The sequence below is a fragment of the Bolinopsis microptera genome, chromosome 10 (genome assembly GCF_026151205.1).
Source record: "Bolinopsis microptera isolate Bmic1 chromosome 10, MBARI_Bmic_1.0, whole genome shotgun sequence".
NCBI classification, from domain to species: Eukaryota; Metazoa; Ctenophora; class Tentaculata; order Lobata; family Bolinopsidae; genus Bolinopsis; species Bolinopsis microptera.
In genome coordinates, this window is record NC_087081.1 from 13,173,607 (window position 1) to 13,186,368 (window position 12,762).

Genomic DNA, 12,762 nt, shown 5'->3' on the forward strand with positions numbered 1-12,762 from the left:
CTTGTTTTGTTTGTTTTACATATGGATCCACTCGGAGACATGGTGGTGGCAATACTAGTAAAATACTATTGGAGACATGATGGTGGTACTAGTGGTAACTAGTGGAATTACTATTGGAGGTGGTGGTACTAGTGGTGACTAGTGGAATTACTATTGGAGGTGGTGGTACTAGTGGTGACTAGTGAAATACTATTGGAGATGGTGGTACTAGTGGACAGTGGTGACTAGTGGAATTACTATTGGAGGTGGTGGTACTAGTGGTGACTAGTGGAATTACTATTGGAGGTGGTGGTACTAGTGGTGACTAGTGAAATACTATTGGAGGTGGTGGTACTAGTGGTGACTAGTGGAATTACTATTGGAGGTGGTGGTACTAGTGGTGACTAGTGGAATTACTATTGGAGGTGGTGGTACTAGTGGTGAATAGTGGAATTACTATTGGAACACGGGAGGTGACAAATAGTGGAATTACTATTGAGACATGGTCACATGGCGAGAGAGGATAAATAGTGGAATTACTATTGGAGTATGGTGAGGGGTAATAAATAGTGGAATTACTATTGGAACACGGGAGGTGACAAATAGTGGAATTACTATTGGAGCATGGTGAGAGAGGATAAATAGTGGAATTACTATTAGACCATGGTGAGAGGTGATGAATAGTGGAATTACTATTGGAACACGGGAGGTGACAAATAGTGGAATTACTATTGAAACATGGTCACATGGCGAGAGAGGATAAATAGTGGAATTACTATTGGAGCATGGTGAGGGGTAATAAATAGTGGAATTACTATTGGAACACGGGAGGTGACAAATAGTGGAATTACTATTGGAGCATGGTGAGAGAGGATAAATAGTGGAATTACTATTAGAGCATGGTGAGAGGTGATGAATAGTGGAATTACTATTGGAACACGGGAGGTGACAAATAGTGGAATTACTATTGAAACATGGTCACATGGTGAGAGAGGATAAATAGTGGAATTACTATTGGAGCATGGTGAGGGGTAATAAATAGTGGAAATACTATTGGAACATGGTGAGAGAGGATAAATAGTGGACTTACTATTGGAACATGGTGAGAGAGGATAAATGGTGGAATTACTATTGGAGCATGGTAAGAGGTGTTAAATAGTGGAAATACTATTGGAGCATGGTAAGAGGTGATAAATAGTGGAAATACTATTGGAGCATGGTGAGGGGTAATAAATAGTGGAATTACTATTGGAGCATGGTGAGGGGTAATAAATAGTGGAATTACTATTGGAGCTGAGCATAGTGATTGGTGACGGGTGAGAGGTTGTATTAGAAATAGACACATCGAGGCACTAGGAGATATTGCGCTGGCGATACTAGAGGTAATTATAAAGGTGCTGTTGGACCGTGGTGAGTACTGATATTGGAAGGAGACACGTAAATCAATTTGGAGATATTGACATTGCAGTGGCAATACTAGTGGCAAATAGTGGAAATACTATTGGAACATGGCGAGTGGTGACAAAGCATTAACCATTATTCCAGGGTAAATCTAGAAGGAGAAACATTTGAAGGAGACACAAGGAGACATTGGATCGGAGGCATTGGATCGGAGACAGATTGGATGACAGATGGATCGGAGGTCACATAGAAAAATGGATCGGAGACAGATTGGAGGACACATGGATTGGAGGTCACATAGAAGCATGGATCGGAGACAGATTGGAGGACACATGGATTAGAGGTCGCATGGAAGTATAGATCGAAGACAGATTGGATGACAGATGGATTGGAGGTCGCATGGAAGCATGGATCGGAGACAGATTGGAGAACACATGGATTGGAGGTCGCATGGAAGTATGGATCGAAGACAAATTGGATGACAGATGAATTGGAATTTGGAGGTCACATAGAAACATGGATCAGAGACTGATTGGATGACAGATGAATTGGAGGTCACATAGAAGCATGGATCGAAGACAGATTGGAGGACACATGGATTGGAGGTCACATAGAAACATGGATCGGAGACTGATTGGATGACAGATGAATTGGAGGTCACGAAGAAGACACATGGAGACCTGTGAAGGAGACACGTGAACACATTGAAAGAAGACGCATGGAGACATTAGAAGGAGACATGTGAACACATTGGAAGAAAACACACAGAGAAATTGGAAGAAGAGACATCTGAAAACATTAGGAGGAGGCACGTGGAGACCTGTGATTTGTGAAGAAGACGCAGATATGAAGGTGGAGGGAATGACAGTACGATAATACAGGGGACTGTCCAAAATGTTGGAAAACGAGAAGAACGAAGACGGAGACCTGGTGGGAGAAGAAGAGAGGGATGGAGACAGATAATTAAGAGGAACACCAGTGGAACAAGAGAGATACACAGTTAAAGAAACAATGAAACGATGTTGGAAGGAGACCTGGAGACTTGGAGACTTACCAGGTTGTAAAAACATTCTAGTAAGAGCAGTTGAATCCAAAAGGTTTTGCGGTATTTTTCCAACCTAAAAACGAAAAATTTGATAGATGTGGAAGAGTATCAAATTTATAAAGTAAACTTAGACTGGATTGAATAACTATGGGGGATTATCATCCCCCAGGGGCGGTGGAGAAAAGCTGATCAATACATACCTGGAAATGAAGATAGGGAGCGAATCTAATCATCCGGAAAGGAGCTGCTCACCATATCATTTTGGATAGGAAGACTTGGGTTCGGAGTCGGAGCTGTCGGGGCAACAAGTGGAGTGGGGAAAAGTACCCGACATAAAGTACTGTTCAAAGTGACACGAGGAGGAGCTGCAGGGGGATCGTCAGAAGAACTGATTTCGCCATGTTGTACAGAGTCAGACATAATTAAGACGGAGTGAAATAAGTCAAGCATTATACTTATATAGACAATAGAACATAATATGAAGATGAACAGTGAATAGATGGCCCGTCATGGTGTTCAAAAAGGAACAATTTTATTTGGTTCTGGGACAGAGTAATGAGTTTGGTAGAGTAAGAATTTTGAAAAGTGAGTTAAAGATAGTCTTGGAACGATAGTCTGTAGTACGAGATTTTCTATAAAGTTAGTATACTATTATAGTAAAGTTCTAAAAAAGAACAGATTTTGTAAAGTTGTGTAAGATGTGAATATTGAGTGAATAGAAGCTGATATGGAATATAGTCTGTAGTACGAGATGTTCTATTAAATTATTATACTACATATTATAGTAAAGTTCTAAAAAAGATCATATTTTGTAAAGTTGTGTAAGCGGTGATTATTTAATAGATTTTGGATAGTATTGTGTAATAAGGCAGTATTGTGTAATAAGGCAGTATTGTGTAATAAGGCAGTGGAAGTGGAACATCCAGTTCTGGTCTGTGGTTAGGGAAAGTTAGAGAAAGAGAATACAATGGAGATTGTGGGTTGGACCTCACCTGGACGGACGAGAAATATGTCACTCTGGAGGAGAGACATTGGTTCTAGGAGAACTCAGACGTAAACCCTTTGTGTAGATAGAGAGTCAAAGATAGATGTGAGCTCTAACAAACTATGGATTCAGAGGTCATCAGACAGGAAGCTTTGGTAAAAAGATGAATAGTCGTAACACCTGGACTCGGGACAATGAAGCTTTAGTGGGAGATAAGACCAGCTGCCAAAGGTGTGAGTAGGGGCACGTGAGTCTGGTTAGAGAGGTCGGGTGAAAAACCACGGACAGGACATTATATAAGGTCCGGTGGAAAGGTCAGAAGAGGAGATAGAGTTTGCCCGATTCGAGGGCCATTGATATAGGTTACTTTGGAGCCAGGACCTGTTACGTTAGGGTCCTGGAGAGAGCATTATCGTGGTCTGTAGTTAGTGGAACTGTGCGGAGGACATGAGCAGTCTGGCTTAAGCGTAGGGAGAGTCAACATTGGTTAACTCAGGAGAGCAGGAATAGGCTGTGTTGTAGCCAGGGTTAACACGGGTTAATCCAACACGAGTGGGTTCGTGTCAACAACAATCGGGCTCAGGTAGAGCGAGAATGAACTATAGTGGATTTGGACCTGATATAAGGACGGTCAGCGAGGGCTAAAAGTGCAGTGTTATGTAAGTGTAGTTTGTGTAGATAGAGAGTCAAAGATAGATGTGAGCTCTAACAAACTATGGATTCAGAGGTCATCAGACAGGAAGCTTTGGTAAAAAGATGAATAGTCGTAACACCTGGACTCGGGACAATGAAGCTTTAGTGGGAGATAAGACCAGCTGCCAAAGGTGTGAGTAGGGGCACGTGAGTCTGGTTAGAGAGGTCGGGTGAAAAACCACGGACAGGACATTATATAAGGTCCGGTGGAAAGGTCAGAAGAGGAGATAGAGTTTGCCCGATTCGAGGGCCATTGATATAGGTTACTTTGGAGCCAGGACCTGTTACGTTAGGGTCCTGGAGAGAGCATTATCGTGGTCTGTAGTTAGTGGAACTGTGCGGAGGACATGAGCAGTCTGGCTTAAGCGTAGGGAGAGTCAACATTGGTTAACTCAGGAGAGCAGGAATAGGCTGTGTTGTAGCCAGGGTTAACACGGGTTAATCCAACACGAGTGGGTTCGTGTCAACAACAATCGGGCTCAGGTAGAGCGAGAATGAACTATAGTGGATTTGGACCTGATATAAGGACGGTCAGCGAGGGCTAAAAGTGCAGTGTTATGTAAGTGTAGTTTAAGGGTAAGACTCCGTTAGAGACGGTTAACGAGGGTGATAAGTAAGGGTAGAGTAAGGACGTGTGTTTTACAGTGGATGTAGGGCGTTATAAGTCAGAGTAATTAGGAAGTGTATTTTGTGGTAATTGGATTGTTAATCATTTTGTTTCTTACCCTTTGTTACCATCATTATTACTTTCGTTTTTGTTGTTCGTAACCTAAATTACTACAAATAATCTACGAATCTAAAGCAAGTGATGACTGCTTACATTTCATTCTATAATCATTGTTTTTAATCTATTTACGATTTCGTATAATTTTTTGTGACAATGTAAACATCAACTGATCTTAACTTGCATCAACTACATTGTCATCATATAAAATTTTCCCGCCTTTCAAACCAAAATCAGATATAAATAATTCGCCCAAAATTTTAAATTTCATATATTGTGACAGAATTAACCTCATTTCCCAATAACCAAGTGCCTGTATAAGCTAAATATTCAAAACAACATATTTTAGGGCTATGATTGGTAGAGCAACCATCAAATAATGAGTTGAAAGGGTTTTTAGGACACCTCACAGTAGAATAGAGGTATGGTATCATGAGTGTGACAAAGTTACCTAAATATTGCCTTGTAACCGTTCGATCCGTGCCCATTAACCAATGTTGTATCATAATTGTTAGATTGACCTAATTTACTATATTTCAGACCAAGGAATGATAATTAGACAAATGCAGTTAACTAAGTCACACAAAATGTGACATTTGAAACATTATAGTGCCTAACAACAATAGATTTTCTTTCTGAGCGGTGCATATGGGAGTATGGGTTACGTGGCTAATGTTCAGAACTTCTGAACGTGCTAGGTTAATAGATGTCAAAATTAAGCCTCTATCGTCAAAAACGCTATTATTTTTGTTTACCAATATCCTCAAACTCAAATGAACGTGTCCATATATATATAGATACAGATGCATTACTGAAACAATGAAGATAGTGAAGAGTCATCAGCCCATATCCATGTATTCTCTCTTTGAGAAGTCTGAGCTCAGAGATGACAGATTTGTGACACCACACTCATCTCACAATTTCGCATATAAAGGGGCAAATCTATGGAATACGTTTCTTGAGCAGTCAAATGCACGTGGTAAAATAGGTTCACTAGGCTCAATTAAATCCCAATTGAAGCATTCTATCATGAAGGCACACCAACCTGACAATATTAACTGGCAGAACTTAAACGTCAACACTTTCCTATGAAAAGACCCCCATTTATATTTATATCTTTTACATTTTACACTGCACCTGTCACTCACATCATATATACACCACAAAAAAAAAGATTCATTCAATCATTACATTATACACTCACTCCACCACACACGCACACAAACCATTAAGGAAGGTTACACACTGGTGTACCGTTCACTTTATCCGAAGGGAAAAATGATACTTTCCGTAACGTGCGATTTACAGAGCAACACAAATGCGCGCGCGAGCGCTTGCGCGGCTCACTTATCCAACACTCATGTTTACATCGTATCAGGCAATGGTTCAGTTTAATTATGGTAAGGGCAGAGCCTGTCAAAAACCCTTTTCGCATGATCCGTCGACACCGTCGCGTCTGAAGGTGACTGCATAATAACGGATCAACGTGGAATCAAACGTTAACAAGCTTGCAGCTTCCGATGACAATGTTTTCAACCTGGTGTCATGCTTGAATTGGTTTTGGACCTCTTCATGCTTTTAATCTATTTATTATTGTTATTGGGTTTGATTGAAATAAATTTTCGTGCACATACAGAATGAATGGTTAATAATTTAATATATATATGTATTATGAGCTGATATGTACATATACATACGGTGTCTAAAATTAAGCGTATAGCGAGCATATTTAACAATTTTTAAGCAATAATGTATTGCAAGCAGCTGTAACTTTAATATTGCATAAAAATCATATATAACTAAAAACTAAAATTTTATTGGAAAACTAAGATAAAATTAATGTCAGACCCGTCGCCACTGCACTCTCAGCAGTCAACCAGGGCTCATAAAAGCTTAACAGCGTCTGGGTCCGTTCACCAACTGTGCTAATGTGAGTGGCGGTGTGGTAAGACCCATTTTAACAGCGTGAATATTTAACAAATACAAGCGCGCTAGCTGCTAGCATACTTGTATCATCTAATTTTAAATCAAATTTATTCGGATATATATTTATCAATAAATTGATTGTGTATTGAATATAAATTGTTTCAAACAGTATACACATAATGTCACAATGACCCTATATAAAAATAACCCTCCAAAAATTCAATATTTTGAAAATCACCCTTGGCCTTGCGGTTCCAAGTTCAAATCTAAACTGTCTATATTGACAAAGTTCTTTCTCGCCCCTCTGTCTCCCCGGAGAGAAATTACCGTTGTTCTTAAGATTTCGAAACGAAGGCGCTTCCTAATGTATCCCACAGCATCTGAGTACCTCTGCCCTGTGTGGTATTCCATCTTACTAGCCAGCTTCTTTACTAGTCTTTCAGCTTCACCACCCATTCCACCAGACGTTGAGAAAACTAACGGCGTGAAGCTTCCTTTCTCTACTTCCAGGACCCTTGCATTGTAACAGCGTTTTTTCTCATTTTCATGGGACTGGTACATTGCTGGGATCGATTTGCTTGCATTGGAGGGGGCTGGGGCATGGAATACCCTTACATCAAAAATTGTGTATTGAATTGGTGATATTGAATTGGTGTATTGAATTGGTGATGAATAATAAAATTGTCTTTTCTCAAAAAAAATTGCCTTTCTCACTGAGGCAGTCAACCAACGCGCAGCTTTATTTTTATGATATGATATGTTTTGATTGTTATAAATAAATTCCAAAATTTAAATTAACCATCACTCCCATATAGGAAGTACTATGTATTTTTGTATGTAATTGAGATCGTATCATTATACTCTAAACAAGCTTGACAATATGTTCGGATTTATGTTTGGTGTGGGTAGCCTCTCTGTAGTAGCTTCTAAGATGTACAATCAATTTGCTAATTCTTTAAATCGTTAAAGCTCTTCTAAAAACTTTGTCGAAAAACTATTCAAGTCATATTTGGTAAAAGACCTTCAATTTAAAAAATATAAGGATGATTCTTGTAGCGCGATGCACTACTGGGTCGCGCGCGCATCAAATAATGCTTCTCGCTTCGGTAGATGATCGGCGAGATGCACCACTGTGCCTCACCGAGCTGCGAAGGATTGACATCGTGAATCAAGGATGATTCGGAATCAGCGTCCAAAAATACACCGAACAAAATCACTTTCATGCCCAAAGGGCCTTTTCACAAGAATTTTCTTCAAATTTGGGCGAGCGATTTAGTAGGAGCAATTAGCTTTAGCGCTTGATTTTCATATCACGGTATAAATTTTCGAAAATATGCGCGGCGCACCTACAATTTTAGTTCCATTAAAAATGAATTTTTTGGTCAAATTATATTTGATATATTTAAATTAGTTGTTATTACAAACTATCTTATTTTATATATCAAAATTTTACCACTTTTTCGAATTTTTACCCGCGAAAAATAGAGGGATTTAAAAAATTTTTATATCATCTTGTGCGGCTGTGTTTTAACTATCTCCATGCAAGTTTTGCCGACATGCCAACCAAATTAACTTGTTCAAAAGAATTTACTGAAACCCTAATATAACCCTAACGAAAAATTAAAACAATTTCTTTGCATGGTCGATCATATTACGTGATTGGTGATCGATCGAAACAGTTTTTCGCCAATATCTCGCTAGGAGAGCATGTATTATATACCTTTTATCAATTTTTGAATGATCTTAATAAGCTCAAGATATTAGCCGATGATAGAGTTGCTTGGAGGTACAAATTTTTACTCTAGCTGTATTGATCTGTACTGATCACCATTTCTTTTAGGGGTTTTGAATATTTTAATTGTGTAAACAGTTTTTTAATAATAATATTAGAGATAATTTTGCAAAAGAATTCTCATATCCAAAGGAGGTTCCATATACCAACGGATGCCTACTAACGGGGTTACATGACCTGATGTGTAGTGGTCTTTGCATGTCATAAATCGTTAATCGCGATCGTAAAGAATATAGGGTCATGCCCTCCTAACTTCTGTCGGAAGGGAATTTTACATCTAGTAATTAACAGTAAGACATAGTTCGCAATATACCTAAAACTATCTCAAGAATTTGCAGGACAGTATTTCTAGCTATTGATGTATGTGTATATCGATAAAATGTATCGACCTTCTCGGTAGATGTATATTTCTGATGGTAGCATAACAATTCACAGTTTTTGTAGCTTGTAGTCGCAAAGATCTTAGATCTATAAGAATCACATAATGTTAACTTTAAATGGATCACTATGCAATGAAACACACCAGTTGTTACAAGTAATTATCAAACCCCACAGACAACATGTTTGTGGTACATTCTGAAATAGAACACAATTAGTATATATTATATCGACTATCATAAATATATAAACCAAATATATAGCAATTCACAATCTCCCGTTCTTTCTTAAAAAGGCTTTGAAAGATTTAAAATATTAAATATAAAATAAAGGTGTCACAAGAAAGACTATAATCTTTCTAAATATAACTTCCCTCTTTGTGGATACATGCACAACATGTAATAGAAAATCGTTTTAAACGAGCACATTATATAAATCACAAATACCAATATATTCACTCTTTAAACTTCTTTAAGTTTCAAATTATTAAGATTATTAAAATCCTTCACACACAATATTAAAAACTTTGAATACAATGTTTATTATTGGAATACAATTTTAAACAGTTCATTGTCAAATTCTCCTGACAACAATACCTCCCGTAGCAGTGAAGTTGGAGCTCCAGCTTTAGTCAAACAATCTGCAAGCTACGTACGTGCATTTAAATTTTAGTTATTAAAATGGAATAAGGAGTTATTAGAATTTTTATTTTAATAACACTGTATGAATTAGTTATAAATGTATAGATGCGTCAACAACATAGCTCCAGACTATAATATTGACCGATATTGTCTTGTTTAGAAAGAGACTAAAGACTCACCTTTTTGAAAAAGTATTCATATTGGTATCAAATAATAACTTTCTCATAAAAACCCATACATAATACAATTCTTAGTTCTTTTGTACTTGTTCAATGTTCATGAGTCGCTTTAGATAGCTTGAGGTTAATTTTTGGGTTTTGAGTTCTTTTTGACTATAAAGCAATGTATAAATTTCTAGTCATTAGTAATATTAGTTGGTAATAATTTTGTAAAAATTGCTGGCTTAGGTCACGCGCATGGTGATACATAAATTTGAAATGTGATTATATTTTTCTTTTTGAAACTGTCAACACAGAACCCTATAAATTTTATCACATGGTGATAAATAAACAATAGAATTTATAAGCTAGTTAAGCTATACTGTAGATGACACTAATTTCTACAAACCACAAAATATTAAATATAAAATGTGTCCAGTATGGCGCAAATGCATAATTTGATAATTTCTTGACGCCGTCGTCGGGGTGAGAGTTATCTGAACCAACTGCATGCCCCTACGATTGCGTCACCACTGGTGAGCAAGCATTTGTTTGTTGTTTAGTTGTGTTGAAAGGGAACATTACTTGATTAATTCATCCATTCGGATTTTAATAACGATGAGCTATGATATACCGTTCATCTTAGACTATTGGATCAATCTTATTATATGATTAGATTTTATAAACGAACTTGGCACACAAAAGATTGTAATGCGGAGGTTGGCTGGCTCTTCTATAATAAATACGACACTTCAATTTACAGAATGCTTGCTAGAGATAAGACAAAATATTATCAGACTATACATGCAGCATGAGTAACTGGTGGGTAAGCCTTCGGTAAAAACGGATCCGGAAAAGTCAATGCGGCACTCGGGTCCTTGGTATTGTCGTCGGTATATTGTCCATTATCTACGTTCTGCTTTCGTAGTTTAAACAATAGTGAGTTCTAAATATACAGCTTTAAACCGATTAAGTATGAATGAATGAAATACCTGACAATCCGCACTCGTATAATCCAAAAGCATGAGTAACTCGTAGTGATGTATGATTTCTAGAAGCTTTAAATTAATTTTGGCGATCACAGGTCCTCGTGAATATGTGATCGCCGCATAAGGTTCTGTAAATGCGCAGGGCACCTTCAAGCTTAAATTATTCACCTTACTGAGGCAGTCAACCAACGCGCGGCTTTATTTTTATGATATGATATGTTTTGATTGTTATTAATAAATACCAAAATTTAAATTTGTTTTCCTAAAAATTTGTTTTCCTATAATGTTTCCTCTAAAATTGGTTTCTCTATATTGCAGTATTTCGAGATGTGACTGTTATAGGTTTTTAAAGGTTGTGCTAGTCTTGAAATACCACAAAATAAAAATGATATGCCTTTGTTCATTTAGCTGTAAAAGTAATCTCTGCGAAAATCGTGTAATCCGTGTAACTGAAATTTGCGTCACTGCTGTTTTCATTTTGATTTGTGTTTAAAATAATTTTTGATTTTTGAGTCAATATTACATACTATTATCATGTTCTATTAATATGGCACTGGTTGGGATGAAAAAACTTTCGCAAGATCATTGATCAATGTTCAATCAGTTTTTCACATTCCATTAATGATAATAATAATAATAAAATTTGGTAGCTTAAACACAAACTCTAAGCCCAGTGGATAAACCACAAAACTTATGCTCTATTGTGTGAAACAAAGATACTAGATCAAGATAACTATCAAGGAGTGTATGCATAGGACATAAAAAGTTTTGGAACGAAGATGACATGCTTGTGAAGCGAGCTAACAGTCTAATTGCTAATAAGTTCAAAAAGATCATGACATTATAGTTAGGGACAATTAACATTAATACAGGACCATCTGGGAAAAAATTTGCGACAAGCTGATTTTTACAGGAATGTGTTGTCCATAGTGTCAGGAACCACCCCAAAGAGTTTCCAATCTGGATCTGTTGAGCAAAAAAAGTTACAGCCAATTTTCTTCAGGCGCGTATGTCAGCCTGAGGACCGCACTTGAAAAACTCGTAACTATCGTAATAAAGACCCCCAGGAGCACCATAGGGGGTGCAAAATGACCGCAATAGTGACATTATGTGGGGCGAATCAGTGTTTTAGGGTCGTCAGATCTTTACTTATTGAGATAATTTCATTTTTATAGGCTAACCTCTCAAAAATTTACTAAAATTTTGAAATTTTACTTAAATTTGGAAATTTAGCAAAATTGTTGTACAATTAAAGTTATCTAGTTATCAATATTCAAATTCTAAAATTTACTTTCAATTGTCAATTGATCCTTATATTAGTATAGTAAATAATATACATATCACATCAAATTCTGTAAAAAAAGGTCCTGATTATTAGCATGGTGTCTTTGACTGGCAACTATTAGGTCACTTCTGGCTATCCCATTTCCTCAGAGTTGTTTGATTCTCCTGAATAGTCGTGTCTTTCGGGTGCATTAGTGCAACTTAATCCATGACATTGGCCACATGCAGGTAGACATTTAAAGCCATACTTCCGGCAGGAACACCTTAAGTACTAACAAGGGTTCTCAACCTTCACCCAGCAATTGCAGCAAATGAGGTTGAGCATCCCTGCCGGGGCAATCGCAGCTTTAGTCGGGATTGGCCGGTAGTATCCTTCAGAACTCATCTCCCATCCATAATGTAGTGGATTTAGACATGCAGTGTCGAGTGTCACCCAGTTATGAAGATATGATCTTAATATATGCTCAGTTGCAGAGGATGTAGACGGTGGTAGCCTTGATGGGTTGAGTTTTTTCTTTGCTATCATTCTACTGTAGCTGAGAAATCTGAGAGTTTCAAGTGCCTTGGTTTTATTTCCTTAGATATGTTGAAACAAGGAGAGGCCAGCTTCAATTACTTCATTTGTTGAAAATCTCACAGAGAGTAATGATGCTAAATGACCCTCCTCATGAAAAGAAACTGCCTTTTTCAATATCTTCACCTTACCAAAGCCATGTATACTGCTGACCGTGTCACATCCTGAGAAACTGTGAACAAACAGTAATATG